The 15,210-nt window shown below is 49.9% G+C and overlaps 1 pseudogene; it reads right to left on the reverse strand.

Moving 5' to 3' along the window:
- LOC142246100 (DNA repair endonuclease XPF-like) overlaps positions 1–15,210 on the reverse strand; it is a 118,769-nt pseudogene that overhangs the window by 83,543 nt on the left and 20,016 nt on the right.

Raw genomic sequence — 15,210 nt, forward strand, 5'->3', positions numbered from 1 at the left:
ATAGAGACGTGCATGAGGGCCTGTAAACCTGAAGTGCCCATTGTCAGGAAGTGGGTGTATTATAGTATAGCCCTTAGGCAGGGCAGCCAAAAATTGGGAGGCTCCACATTGTCCCTGGATAGAGACGTGCATGATGGCCTGTAAACCTGAAGTGCCCATTGTCAGGAAGTGGGTGTATTATAGTATAGCCCTTAGGCAGGGCAGCCAAAAATTGGGAGGCTCCACGTTGTCCCTGGATAGAGACCTGTTAGGTTCTTAGTGCCTCCGTGCTTGCATTTAAAAACCGCACGTGTGTGCCTGTTGGTGGCAGCTTTCCGCTGCATTTGTGTGAGTTTTGCAAAAACTTGGATATAACGCACAAGTCTAGTGAATACACATCAGCACAGCATTGCAAAATGCGCAAGGGCGTTGTCAACGAACAAGGAAGTGGACGTGATGGTGGTGCAGGCAGAGACCGAGGTTGTGTGCAAGCTCTAATTTCGCCACAACAAAGGGCCACATCTAGTCGCTCGCACGTCCTGTCCCAAATTCTTGGGGACCGCAGCAGTACACCGCTCTTGAACCAAGACCAGTGTCAACAGGTTGTTAGTTGGATAGCGGATAATGCTTCCAGTCAGATTGGCACCACCACAAACACTCTGTCTTCCACACGGTCAAGTGTCAGTAGCCGTGATACTGCACCGCACATTTCAGAACCTGATCCTCCTTCCTACCACCAGGCCGAGTACACGTCCACGGACATTACTGATCCCACACTTGGACACTCGGAAGAGCTGTTCGTTCACGTTTCCATTCACAAATTCTGGCCTCTCGCCAGCTCCTGTTGAAGTGGGCCATGACGAGATTGTATGTACAGATGCCAAAATATTTGAGCAGCCACGTTCTCACGAAGTTGGCAACGTGTCTCAACAAGGGGTGGACGATGATGAGACACAATTGTCAGGAAGTCAGGAGGAGGAGCAGGGTGCGGAAGAGGAAGACGACGTGGTGGATGATCCAGTAACTGACCCAACCTGGCAGGAGGATATGCAGAGCGAGGACAGCAGTGCACAGGGGGAGGGAGGCGTAGCATCCCAACAGGCAGTAAGAAGCAGAGTGGTGGCCCCAGGCAGACGTCAGGCAACTGTTCCCCGGAACAACACGACACAAGGTGCCTGTACAAATGTTAGGTCTTCCCGAGTCTGGCTGTAATACTATTGTATGTATTGAGGATTTCGATTGCGTTAGGGCAATGACAACCAGAGACGAGTTCTTGGTGCAAGACGTTTATAATATGCAACCAGCAAATATGTACATAAACGGAACAAAAACACAGTAGAACATAAATACAGGAAATACCTTCCAGGGACGGAGCGAAAGGGAATTCCCGGGACCGCGCACCGGACTCCCCCAGGGAGACCACCAAGAGCGAACCCCTATACAGGGACTGTCTGGCAATCACCCCAGAAGCCCTAAATGCGCAGCAGCCGGGACACAAAAGGGCAATAGGTAAGTCCAAAAATGTCCGTACGTGATGTGAGTCCAGAGTGGTATTAAACGGAAGGAACCGGGCAGAAGTGCCGACCAAAGACGGCAAACGGAGTCCGGGCACAGCTAGATGATACCAGATGAAGTCCAGAGTCGGTGTCGGTTGTTTTCCAAGAGGATCCGAATAACAATCAGGAACCAAAAGCAGCAGGGCAGGAGCACACAGGAAGCAGTATACTCAGGCACTGGACTAAGCTTTAGGGGCGGCTTTTAAACAGATGGACAGGAAGTAGGGCAACAGAACAGAAAACTCCATGTTAACAAAGGGCAAGCTCTTTCAAAAGAAAACTGGAAAACCCGGAACTCTGACACTGGCAGTTTTTTAAGTTGGCTCCAGATGATTCTAAAAAGGCCATTTGCAACACCTGCCATGCCAGCATCAGCAGGGGTACCAAAACTAGCAGCCTGACCACCACCAGCATGATCAGGCACATGTCAGCCAAGCACCCGACTTTGTGGGAAGTACAACAGAGTCGAGGAGCAGTGCTTGCTGATGTCACTGCTACGTCTTCGCTGGTTGTGCATGCGAGCCAATCCCCTGTCCATGCTGCCTGCGAACAAGCCTCCTCCGGCCATGCACCTGCAGTTACCCACGCAGAAATAACACCATCATCAAGCACGTCCTTGTCCCAGCGCAGCGTTCAGTTATCCATTCAGCAAACCTTTGAACGCAGGTGCAAATACACTGCCAACGCCCCACATGCCACACTTCTAAATGCTAACTTTTCGCGACTGCTTGCGCTGGAAATGTTGCCTTTTAGGCTGGTTGAGACAGAAGCATTCCACGACCTGATGGTGGCAGCTGTCCCACGTTACTCGGTCCACAGCCGCCACTATTTCTCCCGGTGTGCCGTCCCCGCATTGCATAACCACGTGTCACAAAACATCACACGTGCCCTGAACAACGCTGTTTCAGCCAAAGTCCACCTAACCACAGACACGTGGACAAGTGCATGTGGGCAAGGCCGCTACATCTCGTTGACGTCACACTGGGTTAATATTGTGCAAGCTGGGACCCACTCTGAGCGAGGGACGGAACACGTCCTTCACACACCAAGTTTTGCAGGCCCTACCTCAGTCAGGGTTTCACACACACTCTACAGCTCCGGAATGTCATGCTCCTCAGCCTCCTCCTCCTCCTGCGCATCCTGATCCACTTTACCCTCCACACCAGTCCCAAGCTGGAAGTGTCGCGGGCGGAGGAGGGGACGGTGCGCTCTCCCACTGCTCGGGTCCGGCTGACGCTGCTCTACGGCTGCTGCTGCTCGTTGGCTCGAGCGATGGCCGGATCCCGGGGACTCGAGCGGCGCTACTCGCCCGTGAGTGAAAAGGGGTGGTTTGGGTTTTGGGGATATTGTCCGTGACGCCACCCACGGTTGTGGTGATTGTGTGGACACCACCGCTGCTCTGGACGGGGATCCCGGGAGCCTGTGACAGGGAGCAGCTTTGTTGTTATTTCTCCCCTCCGTGGGTAGGGGGGTTGGTTGTCCCGGGGCCTGGTGATGGGGTAGAGATGGATGACAGGCGGGTTGCGGGGCCTGATGAGGTGCAGGGTCGCAGGGGCAGCGCTGTGCCGCACGGCACGGAGGTACTCACTCAGCCCAATGATGATGACACAGTTCACGGTAAAACAAGTGGCTGGATGGACGGGTCCCTCGGACGGCTGCGGTTGTTCCTCCCTGCAGGTTAGTGATGACTGTCTCTCCCTGCACCTAAGTTAAGTGTTGGTAGTGATGGTTTCCCAACGGTAACCCGCTCCCCGACCTGGATATGGGCCGGAGGAGCCCCTTTTGCCCACAGGCGCTGGCCCTGGGAGACGGTTGCCCTTGGCGGTGGCGGTGTCTCCCCTTCACGGTTGGACGGTTGCCTTCTATCTGGACTTGGCTGTTTGGAAACCCTGAGGTCCCCTTCACTAACGGATTTGGCAAATTCACGGCGACACCAAGCCTTGCCGGGATCCGAAAGCCCTCTGCCAATGGTGCTGGCTTCTCTTTGTATACCGGTCCGGTACGGCCGGGTCACCACCCGTCCACGGTCCTTACGGCAGACTCCAATCGGCCTCCACTGCAGACGGTCACCACATCCTGCCAACCTTGCTGTCCTGTCCGGGCCACACACCCGGACCAACTTCAGGCTCTTTGCTGTCACTTTTCTCCTCTCTACTACTTTCCTCCTTCCACTTCCTTAGCTTAACTCTCACTGCCTGTGTTTTCCCTCCTCCTCGGTGGGTGGAGACCAACCGCCTGGCTCCACACCCTGGTGTGGACAACAGCCCGTGGGGAAGGCAACAAGGATTTTGTGTTTTGACTATGATATGCCTGCAGGGAGTGTGGGGTGTTTAAGTGTTGTGCTCTGTGGCCCCTGGCTTGTCCAGGGCGACACAGAAGCACTGCAGCACTGCCTCGGCGAAGCGGCAACAGGCAGTGCTGAAGCTAATCTGCATAGGTGACAAACCCCACAATGCAGAAGAGGTGTGGACAGCTCTGAAACAGCAGGCAGATCACTGGCTCACAACTCTGAACCTAAAGCCAGGAAAGGTCGTGTGTGACAATGGCCGGAACCTGGTGGCGGCTTTGAGGCGAGGCCAGCTGACACATGTTCCATGCGTGGCCCATGTGCTCAACCTCGTGGTTCAGCGGTTTCTAAAGTCATACTCAGAGCTGTCTGATCTGCTGGTAAAAGTTCGCCGCCTGTCTGCACATTTTCGAAAGTCACCTACTGCTTCAGCCGGCCTTGCCGGCTTAAGACGCCGTTTGCATCTTCCGGCACACAGACTGGTGTGTGATGTCCCCACGCGTTGGAATTCAACTCTGCACAAGTTGGTCAGGATATGTGAGCAGAAGAGGGCAGTTGTTGAGTACCTGCATCACCTAAGCCGTCGGGAAATGGGTCAAACTCCACACATAACACCTGAGGAGTGGAGATGGATGTCCGACCTATGCACCATCCGCCAAAACTTTGAGGACTCCACCAAGATGGTGAGCGGCGATGACGACATTATTAGCGTCACCATACCGCTTCTCTGCCTTCTAAAATGGTCTCTGCTCAAAAAACAACCATGATGCATTGCAGGCGGAGCGCGATGAGTTTGAGCAACAAACAGTAGTGGGTGTGGGTGATAACACACAGCCCAGCCTCGTCTCATCACAACGTGCAGTGGAGGACTATGACGAGGAGGAGGATGAAGACATGGAGCAACTCTCTGGCCAAATTGAGGATATGACATGCAGTCATATCCTCGGTTCAGCGTGGCTGGCCAGAGGACAGGGTAGATGATGAGGAGGAGGAGGAGGAGGACAGCATGTTCAGTCATCGTGTTGGTCAGGATACTGAAGTGATGGCTGTTAAGAGTCTGGCACACATGGCTGACTTTATGGTAAGCTGCCTGTCTCGTGACCCTCGCGTTAAGAACATCTTGGCCGACAATCATTACTGGTTGGTAACACTGTTAGACCCACGCTAAAAGGAGAACTTTATGTCTCTTATTCCCGAGGCGGAGAGGTCAGGCAAAATGCAGCAGTTCCAGAAGGCCATAGTCACGGAAGTAGGCAAAGCATTCCCCTCACAAAACGCTAGCGGCATAGGTCAGGAATCAGTGGACAACCAAGGCGTACAGCCGAGAGGGGCACAAGTCCAATCCGCCAGAGGTAGGGGAACAGTCTTTAAGATGTGGGACAGTTTTCTCAGCCCCTCACATACCACAGCCCCTGAGGTGAGGGGTAGTGCCACAAGAAATCCTAAGTTTGGCCAGATGCTCAAGGAGTACCTTGCAGATCAAACAACTGTACTCCGACATTCCTCTGTGCCTTACAATTAATGTGTATCCAAGCTGGACACGTGGCATGAATTGGCTCTCTACGCCTTGGAAGTCCTGGCCTGCCCTGCCGCTAGCGTTTTGTCAGAGCGTGTTTTTAGTGCCGCAGGTGGAATCATTACAGATAAACGCACCCGCCTGTCAACTGTAAATGCTGACAGGCTGACTCTGATCAAGATGAACAAGGGTTGGATTTGGCCAGACTTCACCACACACCACCAGCAAATGACAGCGGAATTTAAAGTTTGTAACGGGAATTTGCCATGTACCTCCACTCACCCATGGTAACACACTTCTGGACTTTGGCTAATCGCTGGACTGCTCCTCCTTCTCCTCATGCGCCATCATGGTGACCGTTACAATAGTTAAGCCGTTGTTTCAGGTATACCCCCAGTGGTAAATTTTTTCGCCCATTCTTTCTGAATGGGCATTACAACGACAGGAGACCCGCTCCTTTGCAATGGGAACAATGTTTTGAGGCCCTCATGCACATCTCTATCCAGGGACAATGTGGAGCCTCCAAATTTTTGGCTGCCCTGCCTAAGGGCTATACTACAATAGACCCACTTCCTTACAATGGGCACTTCATGTTTACAGGCCATCATGCACGTCTCTATCCAGGGACAATATGGAGCCTGACGCTGCCAACGACTGCCACACACGTGCTGTTTTTAAATGCAAGCACGGACGCAATAAGAACCTAACTGGTTTTTAGGAGCGACAATTACTGAGAAGTCTGACACTATCAGACACTGCTGACTGACGTGTATTATACACTAGACTTGTGCGTTATATAATAGTTTGTGCAAAACGTGCACCTGTACGCTGCCACCGACAGACACACACGTGCGGTTTTTAAATGCAAGCACGGACGCAATAAGAACCTAACTGGTTTTTAGGAGCGACAATTACTGAGAAGTCTGACACTATCAGACACTGCTGACTGACGTGTATTATACACTAGACTTGTGCGTTATATAATAGTTTGTGCAAAACGTGCACCTGTACGCTGCCACCGACAGACACACACGTGCGGTTTTTAAATGCAAGCACGGAGGCAATAAGAACCTAACTGGTTTTTAGGAGCGACAATTACTGAGAAGTCTGACACTATCAGACACTGCTGACTGACGTGTATTATACACTAGACTTGTGCGTTATATAATAGTTTGTGAAAAACGCACACAAGTGCACCTGTACGCTGCCACCAACAGGCACACACGTGCGGTTTTTAAATGCAAGCACGGACGCAATAAGAACCTAACTGGTTTTTAGGAGCGACAATTACTGAGAAGTCTGACACTATCAGACACTGCTGACTGACGTGTATTATACACTAGACTTGTGCGTTATATAATAGTTTGTGCAAAACGTGCACCTGTACCCTGCCACCGACTGCCACACACGTGCTGTTTTTAAATGCAAGCACGGACGCAATAAGAACCTAACTGGTTTTTAGGAGCGACAATTACTGAGAAGTCTGACACTATCAGACACTGCTGACTGACGTGTATTATACACTAGACTTGTGCGTTATATAATAGTTTGTGAAAAACGCACACAAGTGCACCTGTACGCTGCCACCGACAGGCACACACGTGCTGTTTTTAAATGCAAGCACGGACGCAATAAGAACCTAACTGGTTTTTAGGAGCGACAATTACTGAGAAGTCTGACACTATCTGGACTGTTTTAGACTGTGTACACCAGCCCCAGATATGATGAAGGCTGGTATACGGTCACCACTAGGAATGGCTATATACCCTGCCTGCCTGCCTGCCTGTATACTGCTACAATAGTCCTGACAAGGACTCTTCTGGTCACTAGCCTGTATTCCGACCTGGCTATACCCTGCCTGTATATAGCAACAATAGTCCTGAGAAGGACTCTGCTACTGTACTCCGACCTGGCTATACCCTGCCTGCCTGTATACAACTAGAATAGTCCTGAGAAGGACTTCTGGTCACACTGTTTGCAGCCCTGCTCCGGAACTAACTATAAAGGGCCGCAAAGCTTTCCCTGAATCAGCGACACTCTCCCTGCACTCACTGTCTGGATAGCTGTGAGCAGAGCACAGCGCGCCCGCCGGTATAAAGGCTCGGTCACGCTGTGCAGGCCGGCCAATCACTGCAATTCCACAACTAACAGGGCTGTGGCATTGCAGTGGTCTGCCAGCCAATCCCTGCATGAGGGCTGGCTCTCAAAAGAGCGCCAACATGCAGAAATGAAGACCACGAGTACAGCACGAGTATCGCGAGATTACTCGGTCCCCGCCGAGCAGCCCGAGTACAGCGATACTCGTACGAGTACCGAGTAGTTACAAGCATGCTCGCTCATCACTATTAAAGCCATAACACTAAAATGTAATAGTCCCATTTGCATCCAACTAAATTTTTAAGAATTCAGGTCAAATAACATAGGAGTTGAATGTTAGGGGAAGAAAGCAGAACTATGCTGCCCTCTAGTGGTGAAATTAGAATAAGCAGGGGTTTTATACACCTAGTGCACAGTTTAAGGCTAGCGCCACACATCCGTGCTGCCGGCACGTGTTTGTCATTTTTTACACGTACCGGCGGCACGGAGACACTTTAACCAATGCTACCCTATTGTAGCAGGCACACACACGTAAAACCACACGGAACGTGTGTCCGTGTGCGTTTGTACGTGTGTGCTTTTTTGAAAGCGCTGACATGTCAGTGTTTTCTCCCGCAGCACGGGTGTCACACGGCCCGCACCCGCACCACACGGGTGTAGTGTGGATGCGGTCCCGTGTGACACGCGCCGGAGAAAACACACATGTCAGTGAAAAATAAAAAAACATTAACTCACCTTCTCCAGCCCTCCTGTCTCTGCCGCTGCTGCCTCTTGCTGCCGACCGCCGCTCATTATTCTCATTGAATGTTCACTTCACTGCCTGGCAGCAGCAGCAGCGGGGAGACGGGAGGGCTGGAGACCGAGGATCAGCACCACGGACAGCAGCGCGGACAGCAGGAAGGACCAGGTGAGTATAATAATTACCGGTTCTGCGTGTGCTATCGCGGATAGCACACGTAGAACACACGTGTCCCGCACGTACCAGAGACACGTACTTACCTGCACGCAACACGCAGGGAAAATACGTGTCTCTCGGCACGTGCGTGAATTTCACGTGAGTGTGGCAGAAGCCTAAGGCTATGTGCGCACGTTGAGTAATTACATGCAGTTACGCTGTGATCTGCACCGCACCGTAACTGCATGCCTCCTTAGCATAATCTATGAAGATTATGCAGGGGCCGTGCGCACGTGGCGTATTAGAGCGCAGCGCTTCGGCTGCTGCCCGAAGTGCGCGTTCTAAGAAGTGACATGTCACTTCTTTCCTGCGCTCTGCATGCAGTCCCCGCTCTGTCTATGGGAGGGGCTGCAGTCAGAGCGCATGGAATCGGCTTTTTTTTTTTTTCATTACATACTCTTTCTGCAGTGATTTGAAGCGCACGTGTGCTGTTCAAGTCGCTGCAGAAATTTCTGCAGAGCAGAACGCTACGTGTGCACATAGCCTAATTCTCCAGTGTCTAAAGTAATCTCTGGATAAAGAGAGGCAATTAGCCAAAAGCATTAGATTGCTAGCCCCAATGGGAGACAGTGAGTGACGGCAATATCTGTAAAGAGTGGCAGAACAAGATAGCACTATAAATAAGCAAACATAATAAATGAGAGAAGTGTCCCGTGCTCGGTATATATGTTCCTGAATGTCAAACACCAGAACATACCAAGCCTGATTCATCAAAGCTTTAATGGGTAAAACGCTTTAAAAAGCTGCATAATTTTGGTGCAACTGGAGACTTTGGCAAAATTATGCAACTTTTGAAGCTGCCACACCATATTCACATAGCTATAACATAATGGGCGCAGACGGGGCAGCGAGGCAACCACTCTACGTGACATTCATGATGAGTGGCAGCATTCGCTACAACAAAAATTTTACTCCAGCAGGGGCTGTTGTACGATTTGTGGCAAGGCGTACACCACTTGTCCGGAGCACCCGATTCATCAAGAGGCAGAAACATCAAGCCCGTTGTCTGCAAACAATACGACAGCAAAGGATGCCAGGAGAAATTAGCTGTGAAACCTGCAGAATTATAAATGCAGCTGTGGAGGACAAGATAAGGAATACAGATTAATGTAGTATCTAAAAAGTAACATTAAAGGGGTTATCCAGAACTTTGGTTATCTTTTCGCATGGGACTAAAAGCTTACTGGCAATACCTATCTGGTGCTGATCTTTGCTGGACCAGGTGGTGACACTCAAGCTTCCTTTAACCCCTTCACGACCATGGACGCATATATCCGTCATGGAGCGTGTCCCGTTAAGCCCCGCCCCCTGCCGCGGGCAGGCGGCGGGGATCGGCGCACATATCAGCTGTTATCAACAGCTGACGTGTGCCTACATGTTCCGAGTGGAATCGCATTTCACCCGGAACATTAACCCCTTACATCTCGCTGCCAAAGTCTGGCAGCGAGATGAATATGTGCGCGGCCATGTTTTTTATTTACCGCCGCCCCCACCGGAAGTCACGTGAGTGATCACGTGACTTTCGGGGATTGCCATAGTAGCACAGGGACATGTGATGACGCCTGCTGCTATGACGTTTTACTTTCGTTTTCACCCGGCCGGGAGCAGGGTGAAAACAAAAGTGACTGAATCTGCTGTTTACAGCTGTATAGCTGTGATCAGCAGATAGATAATAGCGATCGGATTGCTGATCGCTATAGCCCCCTAGGTGGACTAGTAAAAAAAAAAAGTAAAAAAAAGTTTTAAAAAATTAAAAAAAAAAAAAAAAAAACCTAAAAGTTCAAATCACCCCCCTTTCCCCCCATTGAAAATTAAAGGGTTAAAAAAATAAATAAATATACACATATTTTGTATCGCCGCGTTCAGAAATGCCCGATCTATCAAAATATAAAATCAATTAATTTGATTGGTAAACGGCGTAGTGGCAAAAAAATTCCAAATGCCAAAATTACGTTTTTTGGTCGCCGCAAGTTTTACGCAAAATGCAATAACAGGCAATCAAAACGTAGCATCTGCGCAAAAATGGTACCATTATAAACGTCAGCTCGAGATGCAAAAAATAAGTCGTCACTGAGCCATAGATCACAAAAAATAAGAACGCTACGGGTTTCGGAAAATGGCGCAAAACGTACGCCACTTTTATTGGACAAACTTCTGAATTTTTTTAACCCCTTAGATACAAGTAAACCTATACATGTTTGGTGTCTACAAACTTGAACCAACCTCAAGCATCATACCCACACATCAGTTTTACCATATAGTGAACACCGTGAATAAAACATCCCAAAAACTATTGTGCCATCACACTTTTTTTGCAGTTTTTCCACACTTGGAATTTTTTTGCTGTTTTCCAGTACACCATATGGTAAAACTTATGGTTTCATTTAAAAGTACAACTCGTCCCGCAAAAAACAAACCATCATATGGCGAGATTGACAAAAAAATAAAAACGTTACGGCTCTCGGAAGAAGGGGAGCAAAAAACAAAAATGCAAAAACGGAAAGTGCCCCGGGGCTGAAGGGGTTAAAGGGAACCTGTCAGGTCCCATATAAGTTCTGACCTACAATCAGGGTGATGTGTGGCCTAGTAACCCCTTCCTACCCGTCCCTGTGTTGTAATAGTGTGAAATATGAATGTATAAATAAAAGTTTTATTACTTACATGTTCCCTAAGTAAATGATCAGAGGGTGTAGTCCCCTGGGCGTCACATTGCCCCATGAGCGTTTGCATACTTTCCGTGGTATCACACCCCTGTGGGCGTGATACCATGGATTTACATGAGCGATGTCACCATCAGCTCTTGAGATTCCGCACGTGCACGCTTGCCATTCCCGCAGCCTTGTTATCCAGGTGTTTGCTTGTTGGCTTCAGACGCGCACTGCGCATGCTCAGAAGACGCCTGCGGTATCAATCATGCGCAGAGCGCGTCTGAAGCCGAGAAGCAATCACCCGGATAACAAGGCTGAGGGAATGGCACGCGCGGGATCTCCAGGGGCTGACGGTGACGTTGTTCATGTAAATCCATGGTATTATTCCCACAGAGGCGGGATATCACGGAAAGTATGCAAACGCCCACGGGGCAATGTGACGCCCAGGGGACTACACCCTCTGATCATTTACATAGGGAACATGTAAGTAATAAAACATATTTTCATACATTCATATTACACACTATTACAACACAGGGATGGGTAGGAAGGGGTTACTAGGCCACACATCACCCTGCTTGTAGGATAGGACGCATATTGGACCTGACAGGTTCCCTTTAAAGGGAATCTGTCACCAGGTTTTTGCCACCTAATCTGAGAGCAGCATAATGTAGGGCAGACACTCTGATTCCAGCGATGTGTCCCTTACTGGGCTGTTTAGTGCTGTTTTGATAAAATCACTGTGTAATCAGCAGGAGATCATCATTAGAGGACTGCTTGGGTGCTGCCAGGTAGTCCAGCATATTCATGAGCTCTGTAGAACTGCTAGATCTGCAGAGAAAACATTGATTTTATCAAAATGACAGCAAACAGCTTATTAAGTGACATCACTGGAATCGGGGTCTCTGTCTCTACATTATGCTGCTCTCAGATGAGGTAGCAAAAACTTGACAGATTCCCTTTAACCTCATGTCAACAGTGCAGCTCTTCCTCTTCTAGTCTGCTCTATTGATGGGCGTCACTGCCGACGTCCTGGAGACTGACAGAAGCTCCCCTCATTGACAGTGATGCCTCGTGTAGGAGAAGCATCTCCATCATGATGGCATCACTGGAAGCAGCACAATCGCCAGTCTGTGATGCTGGCTGGAACACTACATGCCAATTAGTTCTTAGTCCCATACCCCCCCAAAAAAGCAAGGTCCAAGACAACTCCAATAAGGGGCTCTTGTGGCACATATTGATGACCCATTTTCAGGTCACCAAGAACCTGCACTGATTTGGGCTGTGGATGATGTAAACACTGAACAGGGCTGCACCGGGAGCACGTAGGAGCTGAACGCCAGAGCACGACCCGGCCACTACACAATGAATGGTGCTGTGCAGCTCTGATCAGAGGTAAGAACAGTTTTCACTGGGGGTGCAGCTTGTCGGATCCCCACTCATCATCAATTTAAAATGTTTGGAGAACCAATATAATCTCCTGGGCTCCAACGCAAACTATAATTATACTGCTACAACAGTACTTAAAGGGAAGCTGTCAGGTGCAATATGCACCCAGAACCACGAGCAGTTCTGGGTACATATTGCTAATCCCTGCCTAACTGTCCCTGGATATGTGAAGCCCTACAGGTGCGGTGCAGCAGGGTATTACCCTTAGGGACTCCACGGGATGGGACGGTCTGGTCACAGGTAGGGAACCTTCGTTTTGGGATTCGTCGTGACGCCACTCTCAGAATTGCGGTCAGTGAGGACCGCCACTGCAGGTTAAGGGATGCCTGGGGCTGATGGTGGGTGCAGTCGGTTGTAATAGCCTCCTGAGAGTAAGGCAAGCCCCAGGTCCCTGTGTATGTGTGTGGGACCACAGGTCGCAGAATGACTCAAACACAGTCCAAGAAGTCTTTTAACGTGTTTACTCACTGTTTGGAGGTCACGGTGAGATGCCCGGGCGGCACTGTGATAACCAGGTGGAACCAGGAATTCCAGGAGGCCGTTCTGAGGGTAGCTGTCCACTCACCCTCCTTGCACTCTTTCTTTGTTTGGGAGGATCCCTTGCTTGAAGCGTGGTAGGACTCCTCCAGGGAAGCTGTTACTACCCTGCTCCCCTCTCTCTGGCCCGTCTGCCGGCAGCGTGGCCTTGGTGGGATGGCTTCTGGCCCTGTCCCCTTATGGGCCTGGTGATTGCTGCTTGGCTCGAGCTCTGTGTAGTAGTGGTGAGGGCATGAAGTACCCCCACCTGTAGGTTAAGCAGCTCTGGATGATTTGCTGCCTGTACTGGGGATCTGTTTCCCCTTGCGTGCTCGGATACCAGGATCTCCGTACTCAGCCACCCCTCTCTCTGGATGTCTTTCAGGCCGACCCACGGTACCCTTTCTCCCCCGCTTCCAGCTACTGCACTCCTCAGGACCTGGCCGACACCAGAGCCCCCTCTCTGCTTCCTTCCACACCCTTCAACCTCCAGACTCCTTCCTCTCTCCTGCTTCCTAGCAACCAGCCTCTGAACACACCCCTAGCTGGGAATTGAAAGTTAACCCCTACTGGCTACCCAAGGGTCCCTTCTAGTGGTGTGGGAGACCTGGTCACTATGTGTTTGTGTGTGCACCTCATCCTGGCCTTTGGAAATTACCTGGAAGCATTGTCCCCGCATGGGTGCAATACTCTGTGGTGCCTGACCAGGTCAGGGGCGCCACATTCCCCCTTAGTTATCATCAGCACGTCCTCGGGCTGCAAAGACAAGAGAAAAAGGTAAATACAAACTTTTCCCACACAGGGGCAATCATTTACATTTAAACATACCAGGTACCATTTCACCACCAACCACCCACATGTCCGAAACCCACCCAAAAACCTCCAGGAGGTAGGTCGCCGGTCCTTTTGGTGACCAGGTCTGGGCCATCACATTCCCCAGACCTTTCCTCCAATCTTCCTCTCCTGAGGAGAGTGGTGTAAGGTAGGCCCCATAAACAGGCGTACCCGCTTCCGAGTGTTGGAGGGCAGGCCCCATAAACAGGCGTGCCCCTGGTTGGTGCAGAGCCATGCCCCTCAACAGGCAGACCCTGTGGTTGGTACCAAGGAGGTAACTTTTTTTTTACAATGCAAGAGTTTGTGGTTAAAGCCAGTTCATAACCGATGGTCCATTTTTAAAGTGCACGTAAACTAGTGCAAAGAAAACATTTTAAAGAGGTCTCACAATAGTCCTTGTGGGCACATTTCACTTAAACGTTACTTAACTGTAAACAGGTGAAACATTACATTTCATACCGTCACTTTGAACTAAACTGTACTTTCTCTATAGCGTAATGGGAGCTGACCAAAGTTGCTGCGGGTTGATCTACGCAGTACTATACTGTCATCTGTCTGAGGTTGTGTCCTCCCACCCGATGTATGTGTCTCAATGTGAATAATGGGTGTACTGGGTATTGATACCAATGCATGGTCTTCTGCTTCAGCTACATTTGGCTCTTCCAGGTTCTGAACAGGTTCTTCTGGTTCTCTTACTTCTCTAGATTGAGGGAATGTAATGACTGGAATAACTACTGCTCCATTGTATTGAGGCCAACTTGCTGGGAAATCTCCAAGTACAGTATGGATCATCTTTTCTTTTGGTTCTTGAACTGGCAAAGGGTTGGGAATTTCTTCAGGGGTTCTTAGTTGTTCAGGACATTTCTTTAGGCGATCTCTAGAAACGACAGCTGTTGTTTTTCCTCCATCTTTGCTGATAAGGCATGTCTTTTCACTGCTAAGCGTCGATGGTAACACAGTATAGGGTTCTTCTTCCCAGTGATTGTCAAGTTTATGATGTCTTCTCTTTCTCTTGAGAACTATATCTCCTGGCATCAAAGGAACAGCAGGTGCTTTTCGATTGTAGGCTTTTTCTTGTTTCTCACGCTGCTGAGTCAGGCTTCGCTCCACACACTCTTGTACTTTCTTGTATTGGGCTTGGCGGTTGGAATCCCAATCAGCACCTTGTAGATGGTCTTCAGGGGTCTCAACTCCCATTTCCAGATCTACTGGCAATCTCCCTGGTCTGGCCCTCATCAGGTATGCCGGTGTGCAGTTCGTGGAACTCACAGGGATGTTGTTATACATGTCCACTAGATCGGGCAGTTTTTCTGGCCACTGACTTCGTTCTTCTAGTGGGAGAGTCTTCAGAAGGTCGAGAATGATGTGGTTCA

The sequence above is a fragment of the Anomaloglossus baeobatrachus genome, chromosome 7 (assembly GCF_048569485.1).
Source record: "Anomaloglossus baeobatrachus isolate aAnoBae1 chromosome 7, aAnoBae1.hap1, whole genome shotgun sequence".
Lineage (NCBI taxonomy): Eukaryota > Metazoa > Chordata > Amphibia > Anura > Aromobatidae > Anomaloglossus > Anomaloglossus baeobatrachus.